This window comes from Cannabis sativa, unplaced genomic scaffold (genome assembly GCF_029168945.1).
Source record: "Cannabis sativa cultivar Pink pepper isolate KNU-18-1 unplaced genomic scaffold, ASM2916894v1 Contig3, whole genome shotgun sequence".
Classification (NCBI taxonomy): domain Eukaryota; kingdom Viridiplantae; phylum Streptophyta; class Magnoliopsida; order Rosales; family Cannabaceae; genus Cannabis; species Cannabis sativa.
The window spans coordinates 2,639,313-2,650,919 of NW_026870039.1; positions in this window are offsets into that span (position 1 = coordinate 2,639,313).

Consider the following 11,607-nt stretch of genomic DNA (forward strand, 5'->3'; position numbering starts at 1 on the left):
ATGTTCCCTGCATGTATATATATACAATTTATTTTCAGAAAATGATGAGCGTAAACAAAGCAGAGACAAAAATAGTTTTTGTTAAGGTGTCAAATAATTAAAAGAGAGAGAGATCATCATGCCTATTTTTTTTTTTTTTTTGACAAAATTTAAAAAAAACACTACATCGATATTTTTTTTTTCCAAAGTGTGGGGAGAGAGGTCCCCTCACCCCTTCTAGGCTTCTATATATGTAGCTCCTTCCCTGACTGTAAAATTTTACTAGTATTTTTCACGTTGTAATTTCTTTATTGTGTAGTTAGGCAACAAAATGAACAAGAGAAAATATAAGATTCTTGTTATTATTCTTAATTAAATTTTTAAAAAGAAAATGATATTATACTAAAATATATAAGATCTAATATGGTATAACTCTTACAATAATTAAGGGTAATTTAGTCATATTGAAAAATATTTTGACATTATTAGGATCTTAATTGTAATTTTTTAGAAAAATACAGGATCAAAAAGAAATTAAATTATTAAAAATATAGGATCCAAACTAATTATTCGTCAAAATATATTAGATCAAAATGGTATAAACTCTTATCATTAAAATTTTCAAAGGTGCCATTTTTGTTTGAAGTTTGTAGTTTTATTTTCATTAATCGTTCAGTTAATTAATTTATATTAGTTGCTGATAGTTTGATAAGGGCTAAGGAGTGCTAGATTGATAGTTTGGTAAGGACTGCTCGAGTTGCTAGCTAGCCATGATGCCAATAGAAGAGAATCCTGAGATTCCTATCTTTGATTTCTAGTTTTCAACGAACATTATTATAATTATTATTATTATTGTTATTATTATTTGAATAGAGTGAACATTATTATGTAGAAAAAAAAATTCACAATTTAGAGGTGTTCATAATATATATAGATTGGATTGGAAAATTTAAAATTCGCACTTATAAATTAAATGTTGATTGACATGTAAAAGTAATCCATAAAATTCAATCCACACATATTTATACATATTTTAAAATATTATATATAAAAATAATATTTTATTGTAAAATAATTTTAAAAAACTAATATATTTAAAAACATAGTAGATCAAATGTATGTTTCATTATTATTTATAAGAAAAATAAATTTTAAAATTAAATTAAATATTTTTTATACATATATTTTTTTTCTTGCTTTGAATTTGTTATTTATTTTTTATTTATTTTTTTAATTTTTTATTGAAGACATGCATCAATAATGATTTATTTTATTTTGTTGTTAGTTATGTGATAATTTTTTTTAAACTAAATATTAAATAATTCAGTATTTAAAAGTAACCAATTCAATTCGCAATTTTACAAATTTGATTGGATTGGATTTGAGTTATTATGCGGATTGGATTGGATCTAAAATATGAAATAATGCAGATTAAATCAGATGAGTCAAATGGGTAGTGCTTTAGGTGCTTTTACGCGGCACCCCCAATCTATAATTATTTTATAATAATTTTGTGGTATATATAACGTACGAAAAATCTATTAAAACTCTTCAAATAAGGTGTTTTGATTGATACCCTATCTGTTTTAGTATGAAGGAGAGTTTTTTAATTTATTATTTTTTCATGATCTATGTAGAATTCTAAGCTCTTAATCATATAATCTTAAAAAGAAACAATGATGGCAATAAAAGCTTAACCTCACAAACTGAGATTAAAATCCTTTATTTATGTGTAGACTGAATACACAAAGTAAAGAAGAGTTTTTGTAACATAAAATTAACAAACTAAAAACACTAATAACTTATTCAACCAAAGCAGAGAAGGGCCTAGCTATTTTAACTAACAACTGAAAAACTAACATATCACAATTAGTTATGAGTTGTATAACAACTTTGAGTTTTGACTTTAAGTAGTGAAACTAATCAACAAGGAGAGTTTTGGTAAGAGCATCAACTACTTGATCAAACGGATGGTACATATCGAACATAAAGTTGATGTGCAAGGATTTGGTCCCGAACAAAGTGCATGTTAATTTTAATATGCTTGCAGCAAACGTGAAAGACTAGATTTGCAGCAAGAACTACAACACTTTGGTTATCCATCCAAAGAATAGGAGTGCCATGAGGGGAGACTTGAAGTTCATATAATAAAGAGCAAATCCACTTGATTTTTGAGGCAGCATTAGCTAAGGGCAAAATTCACTTTCTATGCTCAATCGAGCCACAAGATATTATTTCTTGGCAGACCAAAACAGTAAATTTCCTCCTAAGAAAATGATATATCAACCAGTAGATTTTCTATCATTGGGACAACTGGCCCAATTCGCATATGAGTAGCCATATAACTCCATTGTGAGAGCTATTTTGAGGAGGAGACATTCAAATATAGTGTCTCTAAATATCTGAGGAGTTTCTTTGTGGCATCTTAATGAGCAATGGTAGGTGCATGAATGAATTGGTTAAGTTTGTTGATGATGAAAGAAACTTCAAGTCTAGTAAGTGTGAGATATTGGAGAGCCCTAAGAGCAATTCGATACAAATGAACATCTTCCAGTTGTGCTCCTTCAGTTAATGCAAGCTTTTGAACTGAACTTGTGGGACTAGAACTTGGTTAACACCCTTCATATTGAATTTGACAAGCAAATATGTGATATACTTTATTTGACATAAGTACGGGCCCACTGAGTTGCGATGAATTTCCACTCGAAGGAAATAGTGGACATCACCAAGATCCTTGAATGAAAAACTAGAGTGCATATCATAAAGAAGCTTCTAAATTAGAGATTTGTTTGGTCCTGTAATGAGAAAGTCATCAACATAAACAAGAAGTAGAATAAGGTTAGAACCCGATTCAAACAGAAACAAAGAATTTGGATTGATGGAAACCCCACTTGAGAAGAGTGGTCTTGGACTCCTAGGGGTGTGTTTTGACTTATTTTTTGATGGTGATTCATATTTTGGAGGTCTCGAGACCCAAAAACATAATATCGATGTCCGAAACCCTAACGGGAGGTCATAGCCACCAGTTGGAGCCGAATAGTGGTAGTGGTCGGCCATGGCTTGTGGGAAGCCATGGGTGGTGTTTCTCACTTGCATTTGATACATGGATGTTAAAAATACTACTTCACCAATGAAACTCCTTTCCTTGTGTAGTAGCCAACCATTGCCACTCTATTGTGGCAGCGCTCATCAAAATTGATGGGCACTGCCATTTCTTTATGGCAGTGGTCGGATAAGGGCTTTATGAAGCCTTGGGTGACTTTTCTCACTTGTATCTGATACATAGATGTTGAAAATCTAATTTGGCCAACGAAACCCTTTTCCTTATGCAAGGGCCGACCACTGCCATGTTGGGTTTTGTGCCCTAAATAAAATCCATTTCAATATAATCAAATTTACTAATTAATAAAGATCAGAAATCACATTTTATGTTGCATGGTTCACATGATTTATTTCATGTTTATTTTTAATGTATAAATTCTATTAAGTCCAGAACATATGTATTTGTTCATGATTATAGTGTTGTCAACACAGTGGAATATAATCATGATTATATGTTCAAAAGTTTAATTCCCTGATTTATCAGTTCACTGGATTTAGATTGACATGATAATCAGCGATAGGTATACTTACACCTTGGATAAGTGTTATGTCCTTTCCAGGGCATTGGCAAAGTTTACCAGTATCGGATCCAGGGTATTGGTAAAGTTTACCAGTATCGGATCCAGGGCATTGGCAAAGTTTACCAGTATCGGATGTATGGAGTATACATTGGAAGAGACCGATATTGAACTTTGATTAGATATGATAAATTTACCGTAATATCTATTCAATTCAATATCACCTAGTTGATCCTAGATCAAATGATCTTAATCCTGACATGGTTAGGTTCGATCTCAAGAGTGTTATTCATGTTCTTTGATTTGTTAGTTAAGCCTACTTTTTGGTCAGGGTGATACGTACATTTTGGGAACATGATAGTGCAATTGAGTGGGAGCGCTAATCATAGATATGGAATCTATAGCTTCTTTCCGGACATAGAAGTGAAACGATGATATCCTTCGAGCTTGCTAAATAGAGATAAATGATAGAGCCCTCATTTTAGTGATTATATTAGTTCACGATAATATCATTTATAGGTGGCCAAGTGTTTTAAGGATAAAATACATTGAAAGGGTGTAACGGTAATTTCATCCCTATGCAATGTAGGTCATCTATAAAGGATCATTGATTATTGGGATTATAACAATGGATAATTAATAACGTATCTATATCGTGGAACATATAGAGCGTTCTATGTAACTGAGAGTGCAATTCCAAGTTCTATGGTGGATGCAATGAGGAATTAATAAGTTAGTAGATTTACTTGGTAAATTCTAGGTCTGCTTATTAGAAGCTCGGTTATATAGGCCCATGGTCCCCATACTAGTTGAGACAAAATGCTTGTAAGACTCAATTAATTGATTTTAGTTAATTCTAAAATTAGACTATGTCTAGTTTATGAATTTTTCACTAAGCAAGGTCTTAAATGTGAAGAAAAGGGATCCTAGGTCTTATTTATTAATTAAGAGACTTTATTAAGTCTAATTAATAAATATATTAAATGAAAATTTTATTTGATAGTTATTTTAATTATTAAATAAATAATTTTGACATTTAAATGGTTAGAATTGAAAAAATGGTATTTTTGAGAAAATAAGGAAAGATTGTGATAAAATGAAAAAATTCCAAGTGGGACCCAAACATCCTATGGCCGGCCACTTATAGGGTATTTTCCATTTAATTTTTTTCATTATTTTAATGCATAATAAATCTTAACCTAAACCTAGGTGGTTGCCTATAAATAGATAGTGATGACTCACACTAAAAGATGATGAAAAATTCACCTTCAGTCAAATTTTCCTGAGCCTTCTTTTCTATTAATTTCGAACCACATTCCCTTCTTCTTCTCTTCATATTTTCATACCTTGAGTGATAGAGTAAGTGCCCACACACATCAAGTTGGTCCTCAATCATAGTATGTAAGACTGTGAAGAATCCAATCAACAAGAAGGAGAATCAGGCTCAGATCTTGGTGATACTGCTACAGAAAGGATACAAGGGTTAGAGATCTGAGCGGAAGGAGTCATTTAATTTCGCTGCACCCACTGTAAGGTTTCTCATACCTTTTATGTGTTTATTTACATTGTTTTAGAAATTCATATTAAGATGTTAAACAACATACATGGTAGTAAATCTAGATCCTGGTAGAATAATTCCAACATGTCATTCCCTTGTGCCAGTGCCCATCAAAATTGAAGAGCATTGCCATTTCTTTATGGCAGTGGTTGGCCAAGTGGTTTCTATACCACTTGGTTTTGACATATTATTGGTGAAAATATATTGTTGGCAAAAAATCTCATTTTCCCTCTTCATGGCCGACCACTGCCATTTCCTTGTGGCAGTGCCCATCAAAATTGAAGAGCACTGCCATTTTCATATGGTAGTGGTCGGCTAGAGTTAGCCATAGGTGGGAAATAATTTCTCTCATTTGTTTTGCATTCTTTAATGTTGAAGGAGCATATTTGAACAATTTTCCCTTCATTGTTTGTAAGGAGCGACCGCTGCCATTCCCTCATGGCAGTGCCCATAAAAAATGAAGAGCACTGCCATTTCCTTGTGGCAGTGCCCATCAATTTTGATGGGCACTGCCATTTCCATATGACAATGGGCGCATCTGCCTTTTCCTTGAGGGTTTGATGCCATATTAACTTTATGCACAAACCTAAGTAATTTTATGCCCAAATAAGTCAAGTCCTTTTTGGTTTCCTTGGTGGATTGAGGTTCTAGGGTGAAAACGCTTGCGCAGGCCCATGAATCCTAGTTTGGGCACACTTGGGTGTGTGAGTCCCGACACCGAATGGTTGGTTAATAGTTTTGAATCCTCTAGAAGTGCCACGGGACCCTCAAGAAGGATGTCTTAACTTATTTGACATTTATAAGTCTTGGTCAAAGTCGCAAGGTTAACTTTAGTGTCTTCAAGGCACTCTTGGCATGTGGGACCTTGTGCAAGAGTAGCCATTTTATTTTATTTTTTTGCGAAAACTAGGTATAACAAAGAGTGATAATTACAATCTCCTATTACAACCTCTTAGTCAATCTCAATGTGAAATCACGTGTGAAAATATTTTTTTTCATAGTGTTATTCATTATAGTTATAATATCGTCCCTATAAATTTTTAAAAAATTCTGAATAATTTACAGTACTAAAAATAGAGTTCCTGACATTCTAACGTGTTCAAAAAACTTCAAACCTATTTTTGACATTGTAAATTATTCAAAAAAAAAATTCAAAAATTTACAAGAATGATGTGTAACTATAACGAACAAAGCTATAAAAAAAATTGAAAAAAATATTCCAATATATGTTTTTAAATACGGAGGTTGACTAAAAGGTTATAATAAGAGGATGACGATAACACTCCTCATATTATAAATGAGTATTATTATTTGACACATTAAGATGTTCAGTATTATACTATGTAGCACCTTATAGTTAACATTTTTTTATATTATTTTGTTAAATTAAAATGTGTGGAACTCAATCTTAAAATAAATTAATAGCGATATATTACTTTATGGTGTTTGGCATTTTAAGTGACTATTATTAATCTGATTTTATTATTTGTGGAAAAGAAAGTTGATGAACACTATTTATGAACTCTGGGAATATTCCAAAAGAGAAAAAAAACTCAAAGTATCAAAAAAAAAAAAAATATGATAGCCTTGTATATAATAAATATTCCTATCTACCATTGGCTTGTGCTAGTATCATCTACTTGTGCCCTCTTTATTTCTCCATTTCTTCTCTCTAGCTAGCATTGGCTCCCATGATGTAATAAATCATCATTACTTAAATATTTAGTGTTTGTGTTCTAATTTTTTCTTTTGAATATACATACATATTGAGTTCTAATGTGCACTATTCACAATCTCTTCAATATACATACATATTACGAATATAATTAAACGAGTGAACTACATATAGTTAGCTAGTGCTATTGTAATTTAACTTGTATTAATTATTATTAATTTATTGTAGTTTATTTACTGGGACAGTGTTCAATTATATTTATTTATTTGTCCGGACCACGTATTGTCTACATATATATTTATTTATTTTTAGAAAACCTGTCTACATTATATTTAGGTGTTGTATTAATTTGAAATTTTGAGTTTCTTGTTGGAATTTTATACTGATCAATTTTTTGTTTCTTATATAATGAAGAGAGTTGCCAACTTAATTATTACTTTTTTCTTTTCTTTTCTTTTCTTTTGCTGAATGACTTCATTTGTAATTTGCCCCACCTAAAAAATTTCCAAAGCATAGTATACTCTCACTTTCTCTCTCTCCCTGGAAAAATAAAAAGCTAATTTTCTGCTTAACTTTTTCTTTTAGGATAAGTCTTTTTATTATACATTAATTAAATATAATTTTAAAATAATTTTAATTGATAAATATTTTTTTCATAATCAAAATACTAAATATAACGTTACATAACCTTTTAAAATTAGAGTTCTTAATGCACATAATGAGAATATAACTGTAACGTCCCCGCTTCAAGCCTTCATTGGGTCCTTACACACATAGAATGAATGACTCTTATACACGAGTACGCCACTCTGACTGCTTCCTGGATTGATGACTGAACCTACAGACCAACACGAGTGTTTCCAGTATGCTTTGTCCTCACTCGCACGCTTCCTGGGAAAACTTCGTAGGAGGTCACCCATCCTGAAATTGCCCTAGGTCAAACACGCTTAACCTTGGAGTTCTTTCATGATGGACTACCGCAAAACAAGATGCACCTTGTTGATATAGGTAGTACCAATCAATCCATTTAAGCTCTCTTCAACTGTGTAGTCGCATACCTACATAGTCTTAGAATCATCACACTTGACTTTCCCCAGGCGATGTGGGATTGCACATCTTACTTGGTATTTCCCCTTACGGATCACGGGACTACTGACTGTCACAATCAGGTTAGATTTTGAGGACGAAATTCTTTTAACGGGGGGATAATTGTAATGACCGCTTTAGTAATTTGGATTAGTAAAGGAAATTAACACTAATTTCTGATATTTTTTATAATTATTTATGGGTTCCATTATTAGAAATGGGCATTAGAGTTATAATTTCTCAATTCTGGAGATTTTATTAAACTCTAGGAGTATTATTTGATTTATATGTGAATTATGCTATTTTTGTAATTTTTGCTCGGCGACAACGGAAAATGCGATGGATAGCTAGATTGATCACATGTGTAAGTTTAGAACCTTAGTTCTTAGTGGGATATATATTGGAGAAAATAGAATACCGAGTTTGAGCGGGATTATGGTTTTTGACTATTTTACCCCTAGACTTTATTTTGCCTAAGTTATGCACCAAGGGGGTATTTTAGTCTTTTTTGTCAAGGGGGTTTTGTTGGCTGCCTTGGGTGTTGATAACTGCCATTTTTAATGTTTAATGTGTGTGTTATGCTGAAAATTAAGAAAATAAGAATTTAAGAGAAAAATCAAAAATTAGGGAATTATCTCTCTTTTCCCTTCTCTCTCTTTGAACCCAACAAGATCCAAGAGGAGTTGTTGCTGAATTCTTCATTTCAACAAGATTTAAGGATCTTTTTCAAGGTGTGGGATTGATTTGTAGCTTAAGGTAACCCTAATTACCTTTATTTTGAGGATTCTTGTGTTATAAGCTTGCTTTTGGTTTATGATTTTATGTTTTGATGGGTGTTAGGGTTAGGATGTTTTATATTTTGTTTTGTAAGTTTGATTTGAGTTAGAATGATGATCTAGCTGCTAGTTTTGAGTTGTGGGTTTGTGGATGAACAAGTTTGAGTTTGAAAACTCAAGCTTGGTTCATCCATGGCATGTTTTTGTTTGATGTGTTTTCCCGAGTTCTACTGGTTGGATTGTATTGTGTATGCCCTAATAAGGTACTCTGGAAGGTTTGGTGGCATTTGGAGGAGTTTTGAGCAAGAAATGGGGTTTTTGGGTGAACTGGTGTAAACCGGCTAGCCGGTTTTGGCAGGGTTCCCGAATGCTCCATTTTCTCAACTCTCATCTATTCCAGTGCCGTTGTTGGGTGTTTCCCTATTTCCTGAGTTAGTGTAATCCCTAGAGTGTATAACAGAACTTAGAGTTGTAGGTTCGGGTTTCCCTGGATTAGGGTTTTAGTCATGTGATTTACCTGGTTTCATTATGTGATTAGGGCATCCATCTAGCACGAGACTTTCCGTTCAGGTCGGCCAGCACACTTGAATCTAGAAAGAAGGTAAGAACTATATATAATGTATAGTATGAATATGCGAATGTGTGTATATGTTAAGTGTATATGCATGCTTATATGTTGTGATTCATACACTACCAACACTTGTACGGTTGCGGTACATAGTGCATTGGTAAGGTGTATGAGGTTTGAAAGTACATTGTGGTGTTACCAGCACTTGTACGGGAAGGTACAAGGTGTCTGTGGTACAACACTTAACAGTACTCAAGGTGCGATCCATACCCTACCTACATTAGTACGAAGGTGTACTGGGTGCATGTGGTACATGGTACATGGTCGTATCCTAGTTAGAACGTTCTTACGCATCTGTTCAGCCTTGTAAATAGGTGTATGGGCGTCTAGATACAAGTCGATATTATATGATATGTTATATGCTTTTCTTACTGAGTCTGTCGACTCACAATTCTGCTTCCATGTGTAGGTAAAGGAAATGCGAAAGTTGAACAGGAGTGAGCCTGAGCTGGGATGAGGTTGTTCATGTCGTGGCAGCGTGACCTGGAGTGTTTGGTCTCGGGACATCTGGGGTTATATTTTGTAGTCGCTGTGCGACCTGGATATTATATTTTGACATGTTTTGTATAAAAGTTTAGAAACGGGATCTCGATGTTTGTAAATAGTTACGTTAATTATAAAGTTTAGTATTTATTTATAAAAAGTTTTAATTTGACACATTTTTCAAGAAAAATCTTTAATTAGCAAAGATAACACTATAATTGAAAAAGCACTGTAACATACCTTAGCATTAGGGCGTTACAATAACTGTGGATATAAATTAAAGAGTAATAAAATAAAAATAAAAATAAAAATAAAAAATAAAAAATAAGTATACAATATAATTTCTTCACTTTCTTTTATGAAAGTGTCCAATAAATAGATTAATTAGAGAAATGTTATCTTTTTTTTAATATACTAATAAAATGATCAAATATAAAAATACATGAAATAGTTAATTTTTTGAAAAATATATATATAATAATAAAATTAAATTATATAATTTTCATTAGTATTAGATATTAATTTATTGTAATTACAATAAATAAATATACTGTATCATCAACTGTAATAATTACGAAACAAATTGCGCTTCACGTGCGATTGTATTTTGTTTAGTGAGATATCAATTTTTAATTCTTTTTTAATATTTTTTAATAATATAAGTAATTATTTTTTTTATATTCCGAAAGTAAATTTAATAATAGTAACAAAATTCATAACAACTGAAAAAAAATAACGTTAATAATCAATAAGTAATTTTTTTTTTTTTTACCATAAATCTACGTTTATGGATTTTCCTTCAGAAATATTAAGAATGATACAACAACAGAAATGTATACATATATATTAATAATAAGATAAGATAGATAAAAATTAAATTTTACAATCTTTAAATAAAAGAAAAATATGAATGTCAATGGGGCAAACTTGTTCTCTTTCATCCTAATTTTGATTTTATTTTCTAATTGGCTGAATTAAAGTGAATGAACTTATTATATTATTAGGTTGGTAGATATCTTTGTAGTTTTTTTTTTTTTAAAAAAAATTAAATAATTATTAATGGTGTAGCATTTTTTTAAATAATAAATAATTATAAATTACAATTCATTCATAAAAAAAATAACTATAAATTATTATTTGGAAACAATTTTATAGTTAGAAGATTTTTTTTAAGCATATGATTTTTCAAAAAATATCTAAACCATACTTATTTGCTACAATATAATATCATCCTTTTTTTTTTTTTTTTCTAAGATTTCTAGTATTTTTTATTAATATAATACTATACTTATTTTTTTTTATCTCTTTACTCTTATTCAATTTTTTTTCCTAAATCTTAATTAATAACACTTTAAAATTAAACAATAAACTTAAGGTGTGTTTGGTAACACTATTTTAACATTTTTTTTTATTTTTAAAATTAGAAAAGTAAAAATATTTTCTAAAATCATGTTTTATAAAACTGTTTTTACTTTTAAATTTTTTTAATTGAGAATCTAAATTTTTTTTTTTAAAAAAAATCACTTTCAAAATTTTAATTTTTTTTTAATCAATATTATGGATTTCGACTCCAACTTAGACCTTGGAAACTGAATCTGGACCTAGCCCCAGACTTGGACCCGCCCCTAGTGTCGATCTCGGACCAAGCCTCGGATCCGACTTAAATAAAATCAACCAATAAAAATGAAAATATATTTTACAGAACACATTTTTGTTTTTTGTTTTTAAAATTAAAAAATAAAAGTAGTTATAGAACACATTTTTGTCTTTCAAAAACAAAATTTTAAAAACAAAAATTTTAC